Below are 16,484 nucleotides of genomic sequence, written 5' to 3' on the forward strand. Positions count from 1 at the left end.
TTTTTTTTTTTTTTTTTTTTTTTTTTTTTTTTTTTTTTTTTTTTTTTTTTTTTTTTGGAGTAATGTGGTGTCTTGCTGATATAATGGGAGAAAGTCCTAACACATTTGGTGACCATTGTAGTTGAATTAGAGCAAGCCGATTTGTCCACAGTTGAGCAGGAGCAGGTTGACCAAGTGCTTGCCTTGCCCAGTAATGAGAAGGCTGCAGATATACTTTTGGCGAGTGAAGGTCTGATCTGGTCAGCAGGTAAGGTATCTTTCCCTCTTTCCCTTATGCTAAGTACCAGTAATGTAGTAAATATCGTAACTATAACTCGTTATCTGCCCAGCAATGAGGCCTAATCGAAATGATACTAGCATGCAAGCTAAGCTAATGAAGCTTGCGAAGAAGGGGTCCTCGAGTGGATCGGCTGGTGGCTCTCAATAGGCTTGAGGCAGTGACTCTCCTCATATGCTGATGGCTCAAAGCCAAGCGACAAGTGCTGCCCCAGTTCTTGTCAGGGCCAAGGAGTAGCTACCCCGAGATGCAAGGAAGAGGCGCGCTGAGGAAGAGCCGAGGAGAGACTTGAGGAAAAGGCCAATGAGCTTGTCTACTCTAGAGGCTGGTAAGAGGACGAGTATGGACCCTGTGAGTGGTCCGTTGGAGCCGTGGGTGGATGAGGAGCTGATGCTCAGCTCGTACCACAAGGCGATTAAGCGGATGCTAAAGGTGGAGGTCGTTGAATGGATGTTCATCGAGGAGATGGGGTATTGTGGTATGACCCTAGCCGCTCTGGAGGACTAGATGAAGGTAGTTTATGCTGACCTCACTTCGTTTGTTGTCCCGGTTGATATGGTTATGTTTGCTTCTCACTGGTTTTTCAATGCGTGCCACCTTAAAGCTATTTATTGCTGCTCAAAACGTGGCTGCTCATCGTGAGTTTGACCCAGGCAAGAGGGAAGAGTAGGCAGTGATGGTTGCTGAGCTGAGCAGGACCATTAGGGAGAAAGTGAAGGTTGAGGAGAAGCAAGAGCTCGTGCGGTGTCGACTGGAGGCAGAGATGAAGAAGAATGTCGAGCTACTGTCATCGGTGAATAAGCTTGCTGAGGAGAAGCTAGGCCTGAGTGTAGATCTATCAGCGGCGCAATCCGTGCTGGGTGAAGCCAAGCAGAAGATCGAGGCGTTTGCCTCCGAGCTGCAGAATGCTACGATGATGCGGTGAAGGACTACATTGAATCAACTGAGTACCAGGAAAAGGTCACTAGTCAGAGGGTCTTGGGATACTTCGACTTAATTGAGAAGGTTGGGGAGAGGTATCCTTCCCTAGAGTGGAGTTTTCTTGGTGATGAGGTTGAGGAGGCCCCAGTAGAGCAGGGTGAGGGAGGAGGTACGGAGGTCTTGGTTGCCCCGAGTGCCTAGCCAGTGGTTCAAGAGTCTGAGCTGCTAGTTCAGGTGGCGACACAATTACTCAACTTGGAGACCCGAGCAGAGAAGTGGTGGTGACCATCCCTGACGAAGCTGGATATTCTTAGAGATGCCTAGATTTATATTTTGACTTTATAACCCCTATAAAAATATTTGGAACAATTGGGGCGGCCTATGGTCGGCTCGGTGTAAGTGGATGTGCTCATACCACGTTCTTGTTTGTTTACTTCGGTTTTAATTAGAAACTTGTTTGAATTGCTTTGTTAGATAACTTGTTTTATGTTTAGAAGTTTAGAAAACATGCATGTATTTTTTATTTTTTATTTTTGTAACCAGAGCCGACCAGAGGCTTTGAAATTAAAAACAACTTGAACAAGATCACCCAAGAAATAGAGTACCAACCACAAATAAAAGAGAAAAGTAGCACGTAATTTCATTAGGTACGAAAGTAGAGTTACAACGATTTTAGGCCGAACACAGCACAGGGTTGGGTAGTTCGATGCCGTGCACGTGCTCAGAGGGAAAACGTAGTAGGCGATAAGCAAAAGACAAAAATAGTAGTTGTGCCAATGTGAGGTCACATCTTGCCACCTAAGGATAGTATTTCCTGAGGTGCTTGGCGTTCCATGGATGTGGCAATTTCTTGCCATTGATTTGGGTGAGCTGATACATTCCTGGTCTGGCAATGTCAAGGACTCGGTAGGGTCCCTCCCAGTTAGCCCCTAAGGTACTAGCCATTTTGTCCTTGGTTCTAAGTAGTATTTTTCGAAGCACCAAGTAGCCGGGTCGAAAGTTATGCTCATGAACATGCTAGTCATAGTACCGAGCTGTTCATTATTGATATGTGGCGAGGTGGAGGGCAGCGCGAAGTCGGTGCTCTTCCAACAAATCCATGCTCAGAGTGAGATGCTCCGCACTCTATTCAAGTGTGTAGTGGTCGACTCTATGTGTGGGGATGTCGACCTCAACAGGAATGACCGCTTCGGCTCTCAATGTGAGTGAATATGGGGTTTCTCCTGTTGAAGTGCGCTCGGTGCAGTGGTATGCCCATAAGACTTCTGGTAGGAGTTTGGACCAATCTCCCTTCTTAGCTCCCAGTTTGTTCTTGTGTGTTTGCTTGAGAAGTTTGTTAACGACCTCTACCTGGCCATTTTCTTGTGGGTGGGCTGGGGAAGAGAATTTGAGGTTGATTTTCAAGTCGGAGCAAGAGTCACATAATTTTTTGCAATCAAACTTCTTTCCATTGTCTATGATGCTGGTGTGGGGGATGCTGAACTGACAATCAACATTTCTCAAAACGAAGTTCTGTACCTTTGTCACTGTAATGGTTGCCAGAGATTATGCTTCTACCCATTTCGTGAAATAGTCCATGATGATGACCGCATAACTGGTCTGTCCCTTTCCTTTGGGCATAGGCTCGATCAGATCCAGCCCCCACTAAGCGAATGGCCAAGGGCTAGTCATGGTGATGAGGCGCTCGGGTGGCTGTGGGGTATGTTCGTGAAGAGCTAGCAAGGGCAGCAGGACGTGGCCAAGCTCTTGGCATCAGTATTCATGGTTGGCCAAAAAATCCTCGTCGCACCACCTTGTTCGCCATAGACTGGGCTGTGGCATGATCGCCACATATTCCCTCATGGATTTCCTAAAAGGCCTCCAATCACTTCTCTAGGGTGACACACAACATTAGGGGCAAGGAGTGGCCCCACTTGTACAGTTTGTGGCCTATGATAGTGTAGCCTGTGGCCCTGGCCTGGATTTTTCGAGCCTGGATCTTGTCCTGAGGGAGTGCACCGTTGGTGAGGAACCCCTATATTGGGGTCATCCAGGTTAGTGCGTCATCTACAACCATGCTAGTGCAATCCATCTGATTTATGCTTTTTCTAGCTAGGTACTCGATGGGGATGTTTCGGGTGAGCTTGGTATTGAGAGCCCAGGCGAGGCGAGCCAGTGAGTCGGCTCCAGTATTTTCGGTGCTTGGAATTAGGATGATGTTATATGATCGGAAGGAAGAGAGGAGTCCCTTAACCCTCTGGACATAGGCGGTCCTATGCTGCCCCCGAGCCTGATACTCGTCAGTGACCTAATTAACCACAAGTTGTGAGTCACTGTTGATGTTGATGTGTTTAGCCCCAAGTTCTTTCACCAAGTGCAGGCCTACAAGGAGGGCTTCATATTCTGCCTTATTGTTTGATACCTGGAATTAGAACTGGAGAGCATATTCCACCGTGATTCCGCTAGGGAATATTAACACCAGACTTGCACCACACCCCTGCACATTGGACGCACCATCGAAGTATAAGGTCCATCGTGGCAAGGTCGGGTTAGCAGGATGGGCTCGCTCTAGCCCTGTCGATGCTGGGGTTGGGACTGGCTCCAAGGTCTTTGGTAGGCCTCCACTTACTAGTGGTGTGAACTCTGAAATGAAGTCAACAATGGCCTACGCCTTCATGGTTGTGCACGGCTGATAGGTGACATCGAATTCGCCTAGTCCTACGGACCACTTGATGAGCCGACCAAAAGTCTCCAATTTTCTCAAGACAAGGCTTAATGGCTGATTAGTCAGGCCTACAATATAGTGGGCTTGGAATGTTCCGGATTGACATCAATTTCTTTGATTGCTTTCCTTGGATGGATCTCATCACGTGCATGAAAACATCTAGAGGTTTTGGGCCTACTTTGGCGAGTTAGGCTTGGAACTCCGAGGACTTGGCTTGACATATGGTGAGATGTCATGGCTTTCGAAGTATCTAGTCGTGACTAAAAGAACTTCACCGATGTTGGGGTGGCTTGAAATTTCTCGGTTATATATATATATATAGAAAAGAAAGTGTTTGGGCTTTATTAATAAGCCTTTCATGCCTTACATATATAATTATTAATTATTACATATGTAGTTTAATCAAAATTGGTATATTAATTTATTAACATAGAAAAGAAAGTGTTTTCTTAATTCAAAGATTTTGTGGGCTCGTCACAAGTTAGTCATACGTCAAGGAAGCTCACGCAATTCATTGGGCTATCATGCCTCCCCAACATCTCGGTGGATCATTTTCAACTCCGAAAGTCACGATGTCTCACCATATATCAAGCCATTGATGTCAGTCTGGGACATTCCTAGGAAGGAGAGAATCAAGCAATTTGATTTGCAATCCGATGATCTCATTCGAATCAATCCCGCGGATTTAGGAAGCTACACAAGGCAAGATTTTCTATGAAGTGTACCCTATATAAACCTCATCAGATGAACCCGTTATCAGACACAAACTTTTTGTCTTTCACTTTTCTATTCCTAGGCTAGGTTTTTATTTTTCAAGCAAGTAGACTAGATCAGTTCTTTGCTTTCATTACATTGTTTTAAGATTCAAGTTTATTGCTTTACTTTTAATTGTTATCGAATTTGCTTTAAGTTTAATTTAATTTCAGATTGCTTTATTTTATCGCCTTTATCGTTCATAACTTTCTTGTTTCATTCTTACTTATTTTTACATTTACTTTCTTGTTATTTAGTTTAATCATCTTTTAATTTATTTTGCATCATTATCATAAATCCCAAAAAATACTAAAAATACCCATACGAAACCTAATCATCCTCGATCCCGAGAAAGTGAAAGAACCTTGACCGAGAGGAGGTTCCTTGCTTGGCCAATCAATCGGCTAGTTAGAAGTCAGAAGCTCGAACACAAAAAGCCAACTTTTTCAATTCAAGCAAATCAGTGGCTTGGTGGTGGCATGCCTACACAATCCAACAGAAGAAGGACCAAAATTTCCTTCCATCGGCCACCTCGGCTGAAAATAGGGAAATATAATTTGGCATACCCAGTGGGACCACTAGGTTTTGTATGGTCCTAAACACTAGGAGGAATCCTAGAAGAGATCAAGAGTTTGAAGAGTCTAGACTTCGTTCATAATCGGAGACAAGCATAATTGATTCAATTCCCATGAACACTCAGTCACAAAATGTTTCAAATGGTCAACAAGGCCAAAATGGCCTTGGCTGAGCCACGGCTGTCAACCCTAACCAAGTGGTGGTTGAAGATGTTATGGAAGTCATTGGAGGACCAGTCTTAAGGCCGGCCACTTCATTGGAGATCCAACAACTCATCCAAGCAATGAAGACATCAAACCAACTCAACCATGGGGTGCACCTGCTCTCTTTGTGAAAAAGAAAGATTTAACTCTTGGAATGTGCATCGATTATCGTCAATTAAATAGGGTCACAATAAAGAACAAGTATCCTTTGCCTAGAATTGACGATTTATTCGATCAGTTAAGAGATTCTCATTTCTTTTCAAAGATTGATCTTCGATCTGGCAACCACCAACTTCGAGTCAAAGCAGAAGATATACCCAAAACAACTTTTCGAACTTGATATGGGCATTATGAATTTGGAGTTAAGCCTTTTGGATTGACAAATGCACCGGCAGCATTTATGGATATGACAAACCGAATTTTTCGACTTTATTTAGATCAGTTTGTCATCGTATTCATTGATGATATTCTTATATATTCCAAATCTCAGGTAGAACATGAGGAACATTTGCGAAATTATTTTACAAACATTAAGAGAAAATCGACTGTATGCAAAGTTGAGTAAGTGTGAATTCTAGTTAAGCCAAGTAAAATTTTTAGAACATGTAATTTCCAATGAAGGTATTTCATTTGATTCTTCCAAAGTAGAGGCAGTATTGAATTGGAGTCAACCAAAGAATATCTCGGAGATACGTAGTTTCCTTGGATTAGCTGGTTATTATAGGAGGTTTATAAAAGATTTTTCTTGAATAGCTGCACCAATGACCAAGCTGACCGAAAAATGAGTGAAATTCATATGGAGTCAATAATGTGAAAAGTCATTCCAATAATTGAAAACTCAATTGAGTACCGCACCAATACTGATTATTCCTAAACTGGACATAGGGTATGTGGTTTACACTGATACATCTAAACAAGGGTTAGGATGTGTTTTGATGCAATCTGACAGAGTAGTTGCTTATGCTTCTCGTCAACTGAAAAATCATGAAAGAAATTATCCTACACATAATTTGGAATTAGCAGCAATTGTACATGATTTAAAGACTTGGCGACATTATCTTTATGGTGAAAGATTTGAGCTTTACTCTGATCATAAAAGTTTGAAATATCTTTTCACTTAGAAAGAGCTTAACCTGAGACAAAGATGTTGGATGGAATACTTAGAAGATTATGATTTTGGTCTACATTATCATCCTGGAAAGGCTAATATAGTAGCATATTTTCTAAGTAGGAATACACATGGATTTGTAGCAGGACTACAAATTCATAAATGGAAGATGATGAATTGTATTCAAGATTATGATTTACAGCATATTTTCTAAGTGGGAATACACATGGATTTGTAGCAGGACTACAAATTCATAAATGGAAGATGATGAATTGTATTCAAGATTATGATTTACATGTGAATGTACATGAGTATGGTGCTTATCTTTATAACTTGGTAACATGACCAACTTTGCTAGGAAAAGTTGTTGAAAAACGACAAGCGGATAACACCTGTAAATCAATTCAAGAACAAATTTTGGATGGAGATAAAACAGAAGGTTGGACCTTTCATGAAGAAAATACTTTAAGGTATTTAGGTAAATTATATGTACCTGAAATTCCAAAATTAAGGAATGAAATTCATCATGAAGCTCATTATTCATCATATACTATTCATCCAGGAAGTACAAAAATGTATCAAGATTTATGTCATCAGTTTTTGTGGAATGGTATGAAGAGAGATGTAGCAACTTTTGTATCAAAATGTTTAACTTGTCAACAAGTGAAAGTTGAACATCAGAAACCCGCTGGCCCTCTTCAGCCTTTACCCGTTGTACAATGGAAATGGGATCAGATCACAATGGATTTCATAACAGGTTTACCACGATCACCAAGAGGTAAAGATGCAATATGGGTTATTGTAGATCGTTTAACCAAGTCTGCACATTTCATATAAGTCAAAATGACAGATTCCACATAAACTCTTGGGAAATTATATATTCAAGAGATAGTGAGATTACATGGAATTCCTATTTCTATTATTTCTTATAGAGATTCAAAGTTTACTTCTCAGTTTTGGGGTACTTTGCAAAAAGCATTAGGAAGTCAATTGAATTTTAGTAGTGCATTTCATCCCCAAACTAATGGACAATCAGAAAGGACTATCCAGATCTTAGAAGATACGCTAAGAGCTTGTGTTTTGGATTTTCATGGAACTTGGGAAGATCATCTTGCTTTGGAAGAATTTGCTTATAACAATAGTTTCCAATCCAGCATCTGAATGGCACCATATGAAGCACTCTATGGTAGACCATGTAGATTACCTTTATGTTGATCATATACAAGAAACAACAGAGAAGATCAAAACTATTAAACAACGCTTACTTACAGCTCAGTGTCGACAAAAGAATTATGTTGATAGAAGAACAAGGCCATTGAAGTTTAATATTGGAGATCATGTATTCCTTAAAGTTTCACCTTGAAAAGAAGTAAAAAGATTTGGAAAGTCTGGAAAATTCACCCCACGATTTATTGGACCTTTTGAAGTACTACAACATATTGGGGAAGTAGATTACAAGTTAGCACTACCGCCTCAACTTTCAAATGTTCATAATGTGTTTCATGTCTCTATACTTCGAAAATATGAACCAGATCCAACACTTGTTTTAGATTGGGGAGAACTAAACATAGATGAGCAATTATCTTTTGATGAAAGACCAATACGAATATTAGATCATAAAGGGCAAGTGTTGCCAGCAAAGACTATTCCACTAGTCAAAATTCTATGGTTATATGGGAATACAGAAGAGGCTACATGGGAATTAGAAGCTGGGCTGAAAGAAAAATATCCAAAACTTTTCCTTGACTCAGGTACGTTTTTCAAAATTTCGAGGACGAAATTTATTTTATGGAAGGTAGATTGTGAAACCTTGTATAAAAAAAGTTGTATATATATGTACATATTAATATTTAATCTTTGCATACTATATAATTAATAATATATATTGCATAGCTTTCACTATGTTAATTCATATCAACTTTCACTATATAATTAATAATATATATTTATTGCAAGCCACGTGATATGTGTCTGGTTATAAACTAGTATAGCCTACGTTATCAATTTTCATTGCATAGCTTTCACTATGTTAACTCATATCAACCCTATATAATATATATTTTATATTTTATACTTTACAAAAGCATTTAGACAGGCCTTTACGCTTACTAAGCATTCTGTTAAAAATTGACATGTTGCAAATATATAGTCCTCAAATCTTGTTAAAGCATGAGGTGGAATATGCAAGCAAGAGTTGTAAGCATAGTAGGTATTCTTATATATATAACCTTAATTTGAGAGTGCTCACTAAGCGCTCTACAAAGCCAACGCATAAGGCTATATTTGGGGTGGCAAATTACTTTCAAGCCACCCAAGTGGTCTAGGAAACCATAGACTATTTGTGTGGCACAATATTAGCTTTCATCTATATCTATTACTTGGACTTTGCCGACTTTAGCTTCCTATAAATAGCACTACCTAATACTTCTTGTATGATAAGTTCTTCACTTAAAATTTCTTTAGTTTCCTAAAATTCGTAGACAAAGAAAAAAGAGTGAGAACTAAAGTGTGGTGAGATTTTGGAGAAGCTCAAAGTGTTTGGATTTACGACTGGGAGTTATACAATAGCTTTGGATTTGAGGTATGGTTTTTTTTGGGCAAGCTTTACATAAAGTGATTTAATTAAATATTGTGAACACTATATTATGCTTTGGTAATATTATTTGATTATTATCCTTGATATTGGGTGTTTATATGTTGTCAATTATCATTATAATTTGATTAATCTTGACATGTTCATATGTTATCGGCGGTGGTTAGAATTCTTGGGTTGATAAAGAAATTATGGAAAAGAGGGTAATGGGAAGGATCTTTTTGCATTTGAGTCTGACCATTGTAAGGACCAAGTTCAGGCGAACCCGTGTGCACAGTAGATTAGGAAATTGGCAGTATAATTGTCGATTGGGTGATTTGGGCTTGGAGATCAATGGTGTAGACAAGATAACTAGCAAAAGGGGAATTATGGGATAATTGAGATGGGTGTTAGTTTATATAATAGGGCATTTGAATCACAGTGGTAAAATGCATGGTATGGGACATGCAGATTTGCTTGCCTTTTTATACAGATTAGCGGGTTGGGTAGAATTGAAGTTCATTCATGCATTGCATAAATGGTAAATTATAAATCTCACTAATCACATAAGACATAGAACCCCTACTCAGCATGTAGTGCTCACCCATTATTGAATCTATTGCAGGTTTTGAATCTGATGTTTAGTTTGTGACGAGAAAACAAGAAGAACAAGTTGTGGATAGTTTTGGATGTTTTGTTAAAAGTCTGTTAGTTTCTTGTTATGTTGCTTGTAAAATTACAATGTAAATTGTTGTGGTTTAAATAGAAGTTTATTTTTTGTTCTCATGTTTCTTGATATTTAAATTTTTAGTTTTAGTTTTTTTTTTCTTTTACCTCACACTCACAATAAATAAATATATATATATATATATATATAAAATTGGGGTGTGACACATGCAATGGATGTTGAAGATATGGACTCGGAGGAAAGAGATGAGGAAGTCTTCCTAGAGGAAGAAGAAGAATCGATTGGGATACACTTGGCCGAAATAGTGGTCAACAAACCACACGTATGCAAGGTTTTGTCCAAAGCCTCCAAGGATCAAAGGCCGACGACGGTCCAAATTTCTAAGTTTAGCGGAACCTCACAAAAGGGAGTTGGAACCAAGTCCTATACCTTTGACATTTCGAAAGTCGAACTAATCCTTGACCAACTTTTAAAAGAAAATATGATAAAATTGTCTAATGGTCATGATATTCCGTCAGCTAACGAACTTAGAAATAAGACTTTTTGCAAGTGGCAAATGTATGGTCCCACGTGACTAACAATTGCCTTGTTTTCCGGAATGTTGTGCAAGACCTCATTGATCGAAAGATCTTGAAATCTACAGAGAAAGCTACAACGGGTGTTGATCAAAATATGTTTCCGAATGCGCGCAATATGGTGAATACCAACTTCTTAAGGCCAAATCAACCTCGACCAAGATTGGACTTGGGTGCCTCGGGAAAAACAACAACTGAGACAAGAGCAATGAAGACCAAGGTGGATCCAAAGGCGAAGGGTAAGGCCAAGATGCACCTGGAAGTGACCTAGGATCTAGATGAGAATATTCCAATTAGGACATAGCCTCCCATGCCAGTGTGCTATGCAACTGATGTCAATGTGGGGTCTCATTGGAGGTAGTTCCACCAAAACCCAAGGAGCCATCTAGGGAACCAACTAGGGAGTTAGTCAAGGAGCAAGTCTAGACAAGTAGATCCAAAAGTGCTTGGAAGAATATGGTGAAAAGTCTAGCCTAGAATTATGGCCCACATAGCCCAAGGGGCATGATGGAGATAAGGCCGAACAAACGGCCATTACATGACTACCAAGATAGGTACGAGAGGCCACAATATCAGCCTAAGAGAAGAAATTAGCAGATGCCACTAGATATGAAGATGTTGATCTACAGAACCCAAGCCGAAACAAAAATAGAAGCATTTGGGTTTCAATAGGAAAAGGAAAGAGTCGAGATGTGGCCTATGTATCAAGACCTCTCCAAGCAGATGGTAGTGGCGTTCCAACTTTCAATATGCCAAACACCAAGGCAGGTTAATGGTATAGGAGTAGAGGTCCAAAGCTTCCTCTAATACCTCTAATCAAAACTCAAATAAGAAGGGCTCAAAGACAATATGTTGCCACGTGCAATGCGGAGTGTGAATAGGTAGACGGGAGGCAAGCCCAAGTTAATCAATTAGTGTAGCTTCAAGAAAAGCTTCAGCTGGAAGAGTTGGAGTTGGCCAAAGCTGATGCCATGGCTTTGTTAGAGGCAGCAGCAGTGGAAGAAATGAAGATGCACCGGCAATGAGCGAATGGCTGAGTCGTGGTGACGGCCTTAGATGAGCCAATCTTGGAGTTGGAGGCTCATTTGACCGGAGCTTTTGAAGCAAACAATTCCAAGGCCGAATCCATTAGTCCAATGAAGGGGTTGGATGATGGGCCCTCAAAAGTTAAGAAATCTAATAAGGTTTAGTTGAAGGCCAAGCCTCCAGTTCTCAAGAGTCAAGTAGCGACTAAGGTGGCATGACCACCTGAGGTAAAATAGAATGACCATGAAATGGTCGAGGATGTCAAGGGTAAATCCCAGACGAGAGAAGACAAGCCAAAGGTGGAAGAGGTTCAAGTTATGGTCGATGTTCAAACACCCAAGGCGGAAGAAAAGGTTGAACCAACGGCCGACGTTGAGGCCAAAGAAGCTTCAGAAAACCAAGAAGGCACCTTGGCCGAAGATAAAGAGTTTTATAGGGAAGATGAAGAGTTTGGCGATGATGGGTATTTCGAAGATCTTACAGAAGAAGCTATGGAGCGACTAGCTAATGAATGTAAGGAAGAGATGGCTAAGCTAGAGAGCGAATTGAAGTTAGGAAGGAGCAAGGTGAAGCTAGGCGAGACCATGGTGGTCACACTTCAGCTATTTTTCAAAGCTCATCCAGGTCAACCAAATTCCATGGATGGGGATGTTTTCAATGAAGTCAAATCCATGGTTCAGATGGGAGAACCAAAGAAAATCGAGGTGACTTGAGAAGTTTTAAAGGCGGAGGTGGATCAACCTCAAATTGTGGTGCTAAGTTTAAATAAGAAAACTCCAGAGAACGTGTGCTATGAAATGCCCACCAAGAGGATGGCTTTCCAGCTTAAACCTCTATACATAAGTGCTCATTTTGATAGGGTTCTGGTGAGAAAAGTTCTAGTTGGCACAGAAGCCAAGGTGAACATCCTCCCATCCTTGGTGACGAAAAATTTGAAGAAAAGTTCAAATGAACTAATCCTGACCAAAACAACGGTCAGTGGCTTTGTGGGAGATACCACAAGATCAAAGAGAATCATCCCACTCCAAGTCAGAGTAAGGGAAAAGGTCTGGGTGGCAATCTTCTTCATGGTGGAAACAACGGGCCACTTTAGTGCGTTCTTGGGTCGAGATTGGATCCATGGAAGTATGTGTGTCCCTTCCTCGCTTCATCAGACTCTACAATTTTGATACTAGGATGGGAGCATGGAATTGGTTTAGGTCGACTCACGGCTTTTCATGGCTTCAGCCAACGCAGTGGAGGCCAGATTTTATGAGGATGATCTTGGTCCTCTTTATTTCACTAGCTCAGATAAGAACAGCCGACCTATGGGGGTCTCTACCCAAAAATTGATAGACTTGGGGGCACACGAATGACCAAGTAGATGGGGAGCACCCCACGATGTCTAATTTCTTCTCTCTCTATGAGTGATGCAACCACTAAGGAATAGAAGAAAGCCGCAGCAGAAGACACTTTGAGACGGTTATATAGTTTTTGGGCTTTGAAAGCGGTCGAGCATGGATCCACCGCTCATTTGGTGGAATTCCTCCACGAAGGTCAGGAAGATGATGCCTTTGAAATCAAGGAAGTGGAGTTGGCACCAACTGAGATGGATGATTCAAAGGCGGAAGTCCAAGATCCACTATTAGAGATCAACCTAGAGACGGAAGACAACTATCGACCAATCTACATTAGTCGCCTAATGGAGCCAGAGCTTCATACCAAGATGGAAGAACTTTTGAGAGAGTTCAAGGATTGCTTTGCTTGGGATTACACTGAGATACACGGATTCAGTCATGACTTGGTTGAGCATCGCCTACCGACAATGGAGGATTTTAAGCCCTTCAAGTAGCCACCTTGCCGAATGTCGGCAGAAGTAGAATTACATATCAAGGAAGAAATTGTAAGGCTTATTGAAGCCAAATTTATTAGGCCAGCTAGGTATGTAGAATGGCTTTCAAATATTATACCTATAAAGAAAGAGACGTGAGCAATAAGAATTTGCGTTGATTTTTGTAATCTCAATCTTGCAGCTCCCGAAGATGAATACCTTATGCCTATGGCTGAACTTTTAATTGATGGGGCAGCAAAGCATGAGATTTCATCTTTCGTGGATGGACATTCCGGCTATAATCAAATTTTCAAAGCCGAGGACGATGTCCACAAGACAACCTTCATATGCCCTAGTTCTTTTGGAACCTTTGAGTATGTCGTGATGTCATTCGGCCTTTAGAATGTCGGAGCCACATATCAGTGGGCGATGAATGCCATCTTCCACGACATGATGGCTTGAAACTTGAAAGTTTACATCAACAATGTAGTTGTGAAGTCGAAGTTAAACTTAGGTCACTTGATTGATCTTCAATCGGCTTTCGAGAGAATGTCGAAACATTAGTTGAAGATGAATTTGAAGAAGTGTGCCTTCAGGTTTCAGCTTGAAACTTCCTAGGATTCCTTAGGAGGTTTATAGCCAATTCAGCCAGGAAGTTTGAACCTTTCTCATCTTTGCAAAAACTCAAAGATGAAGACCAATTCACGTGGGAGGAAGTCCACCAAAAGGATTGCGATGCCATCGAGGAATATTTGAGCAAACCACCAGTGCTCATCCCACCAAAATGAGGCCGACCCTTGAAGCTTTATATTTCGGCCTCAGAAAATTCCATTGGAAGCCTCTTAGCCCAGGGTAACGATGATAAAAAGGAGCAAACGGTGTACTACCTTAGCCAAATTCTAATGGCCACTGAAAGGAAGTATTCACCGATTGAAAAACTTTGTTTGACTTTATATTTCACCAGGACCAAATTGAGGCACTACATGTTGCCTTGCACGGTTCATATAATTTCCAAGACTAACCTGATAAAAGACATGCTTAGAGATCGGACAGGAAAATGGACGATGGCCTTGGCTGAGTTTACTTTCCAATACGTGCCACAACATGCCATCAAGGGGCAAGCTTTGGCTAATTTCTTGGCCGCTTACCCTTGTGTGGAAATAGAAGACATGGACTACTTTGCAGTCAACATATTGAATTTATTTCTATGGCATTTCTATTTCAACATATCTCGAACGTCAAACATGAGTGGAGCAGGCATCATCATAGAATCACCCCAAGGTTTCCGAACTCACTATTCATTCCAGTTGGACTTTGATTGTTCCAACAATCAAGCCGAATATGAGCCTTTGATCATCGAGTTGAAGATTATGGGAGAACTCTGAATAAACAATGTTTCGATTCTTGGGGATTCGATGTTGGTTTTGAAACAATTATCTGGGATTACAAGGTGACCACCCAAGCCTTGCTCGGCTGTCACATTTGGCTAGCCAAATAATCTAGGATTTTAACAAGGTGACACTTACTCACCTACCGAGGGAACACAATGCCAAAACCAACACCATGGCCCAATTAGCATTAGGAGTTCAAATATCCGAAGGACTTTCTAAAGAACTTTTCAAGGTAGAGAAACGATCTCTTTCCTCCGTCTTTGAAAGAGGGATTCCGACGGAAGTCATGGTGCTAACTGTAGCGCCAATTGATTGGAGGCATGATATCGTATCTTATTTGAAGGCCCCAAATGGGCCACATAGCAAACAAGTTCGGTGGAGGGCCTGACATTACATTATAAGGGATAAGATACTCTTCCGAATAGGCTCTAACGAGTTACCCATGAAGTGTTTGGGCAAGAAAGAACAATAGCCATGACTGAAGTTTATGAGGCATATGCGGAGCTCATCAAGTCGGCATCAAGGTGAGATGGCTATTGAGGAGACATGGCTATTATTGGTAGCTATCCTCAAAGATTGCATCGAATATGCCAAGGGGTGCCAAGATTGTCAAAGGCATGGTCTGGTTCATCATGTTCCGGTCGGGCGTATGAACCCCATTATGAAGGCTTGGCCTTACAAAGGTTGGGCGATGGATGTGATCGGTCAAATTCACCCGAAGTTGTCCAAATGCCAGAAGTACATCTTGGTAGCCACCGACTTTGATCAGTTCACAATTGTATATCATTTTGTACCCTTCTTGCTTATGATTTGGTTATGTTATTGAGTCAAACGTGTGCTTTTAATCCCTTTTCTGTTTATCATTCAGTTCATTGGGCTCTAGGTAACAATGGTGTCTTTGGATAAGAAAAGATGCAAAATGGTGCAAAAACGAGCAGACTGGGTTAGCAACTCATTTCGGCCTTAACATCTTTCTCCGAACTTGGATTGGCCCAAATAATATGTAGTTAGAAAGATGAGAGTCTGAACTTCAAGATGGACTACTCACATGCATCAGATAATTAAGTTGAGCCCAATTCGTGAGCCCATATGCACACCAAGCTCAGGATTGCAGTTTCCAGTTGTTGAGCCTTGGATACTTTCTTTGAGCCATGTGACTCACCACAGCTTTCCTTGACTTTAGACCTGACATGTTGAGCAATTAAGGGAGCAATTAAGGGAGCAATTAAGGGAGCAGTTGAGGGATCAATTAAGGGAGCAATTAAGGGAGGTGTGTCAGCTACTCAAGTGCAGAGGAGTCACTCCATTCACCAATAATTCACTCCAGCCATCCTATATCACTTCATTCAGCCCAAAATCAGAGAAAAACAACTCCAACAAGCCTTCCTTCCATTTCCTACGAATTTGTTCTTTCTCTGCCATCACCAACCACCCAAACTCATCCAAATCACCTCTTTAGTTGCCATACTCTAGACATGAGAAAGTTCTTGGAGTAGCATTAGACGTGGAGAAGCACCTGGAGAAGCCTTGGAAACCACAAGCAACTTCAGAATTGGGGTTTCTCTACTCTTATTGCATTCAATATGTTTTCTCATTTTTGCTTAAGTTTCATTTCCATTATGAGCAGCTAAATTCATAACTAGGGCTATGATGTAACCTAACATGAATATTCTGGGTTTATAAGTTGAAGTTTTGAGTTTCAAGTTTGATTCATGATTCATATTCCTATTCTTTATGCTTATCAGTTAATATGCTTGTTTGGATGATTGATCACCATTAGAACTTGTATATTAGCTACCTTGGTTTGAATCAAGAGTAGACACCATGCTTTGATTTGAATTGAACTATGAATAAGAAAAGTATGTATGGACATTCGACAA

This window comes from Prunus dulcis, chromosome 2 (assembly GCF_902201215.1).
Source record: "Prunus dulcis chromosome 2, ALMONDv2, whole genome shotgun sequence".
In the NCBI taxonomy this organism is placed as follows: domain Eukaryota; kingdom Viridiplantae; phylum Streptophyta; class Magnoliopsida; order Rosales; family Rosaceae; genus Prunus; species Prunus dulcis.